Raw genomic sequence first — 1,843 nt, forward strand, 5'->3', positions numbered from 1 at the left:
CCCTCCCCCGGGGCTCACGCGCCATTAATCAAGATGAGATGGGGAGTGGCCACAGTGATCGCCCGCCAGGCGGCGGGGCTGTTGCCACGACCCCTTGACCAAGCCTGCGTCATCAGAAGCACGGCTACAGTAATCAGCAGCCGGCAAGACCCGCCCGCGGCGGACGCGGCCTGTCGGTTCCGTACCAGACCAGTCGGCGGGGCCCACCAGTCGGCGGGCCCCAGCAGTCGGCGGAGAAGTCGGAGGTCGGAGGCACTGACGGATGGGCCCGCGCCCAGTCGAATTACCATTGTACCCCTGGGGGGTAGGCCTATATAAACCCCCCAGGGCACCCATGCCAAGGGTTGGATCCTAGTAGTTCTAGACCAGACCAGATAAAAGGAGAGAGCTAGCCTTGCCCTCTTCTACCACCAGACACAGCTCAAGGAGCAACCGTGTAAACACTTGGCCATAGTGATCATGCGGAGACCCCGCAGAGCAACAGTAGGGGTATTATCTCCCCGGAGAGCCCCGAAGCTGGGTAAGATTCGCCGGCGAGCATGTCTTCGCCTCATCCCGTTTCCAGGCACCGGCGACGTTCTACTCGCCCCCACCATGATAAGCCATCCGTTGGCATATGTCGCACCAAACCCCCGACAAAATAGGTCTTCCCCGTTCAAAATCGCAGGCGAAACCCTAAGAAATAGCCCCTGCCGCCGCCGGACGTGTCCGTTTCTGCCGGACACGCCTGCGCCGCTGCCCGCGGCCAACCGGCGCCCGCCACGTGGCGCGCCTTCGCCTCCAACCGCGCTGCCCCGCCGAGCCCGCGACGGGCCCTCCCCGGCCCGCGCGCCCACCACCGCCTGCCGCCTACCGCCCGCTACCGCGCCTCGTGCCGCCCACCTCCGTCGCCCGCTCACGCGCCCTTCGCCGCCGGCCGCCGCGCGCCGCCGCCCACCGCTCGCTCGCCCGCCGCCTTGCTCGCCATGCGCCGCCGCGGCCTGCCTCCTTCGCTGGCGCCGACCTCCGCCACCCGCGCCTGCGCCGGATCCGGCCACCGCCCTCGCCGGGATCTGCCGCTCCGGCGCCATCTCCTCAAACTCCGGCGAGCCTTCTCCGGCCATCCTCGAAGTCCGTGCCGCCCAGATCTGGACCTGAGCAAACCCTAGGGTTGACCCATTTTCCTGTAAGTCCTTTTCTGTTATTTTTTAGCCATGTTCATCGCATCACAACTCTGTCATCGTAGCTCTGTTTCATGTGTGTGGCATATCAAAATGTTCATCATGATGTCCTCTTCATTTTGTTCCCTTGTACCATGCTTGTTTGAGTCCATCTTGATGCCTAAAATGCTGTTGCAAGAGTGCTATAAAATGTTAGTTCCTGATTCATATCAGCTTTTGAGCATTTATCATTTTTGCCATGATTAATGTGTGCTGCATATGAGCATGAGCTCTACATGTGTTTTGGGATATGCCATGCCATCTTTGGGGGGTGTATGCCATGTATTTTTGTGATCAATGTGGTGACTAGAACAAGTATGCAAAGTAGCTCTCAAGATGTTGCTGATTTCAGGGACTTAGAATTCTACTAAGTCATTTCCCTTATGTTATTTTTATGCCATGTATTCATGTTGCTACAGAGTGATCCATGCCTCTTTTGAGCATGTTCAGTAAGGATGATTTTGACATATGGTTATTCTCTATCCATCCATGTCCTTGTTTGCATTTATGGAGTACCGTAGCATGACTCAATCTTGCTCTACCTTCACTATAAAATGTTCCTTGCAGATTGTTTACGTGTTAATCAATTTTGCCAAGGTTGTTGCAGTTGATCCATGCATGCTATGGGATTGTTCTTGCGTTGT

Source organism: Triticum urartu, chromosome 2A, assembly GCF_056163025.1.
Source record: "Triticum urartu cultivar PI428250 chromosome 2A, HENAU_Tu73, whole genome shotgun sequence".
Taxonomy (NCBI): Eukaryota; Viridiplantae; Streptophyta; class Magnoliopsida; order Poales; family Poaceae; genus Triticum; species Triticum urartu.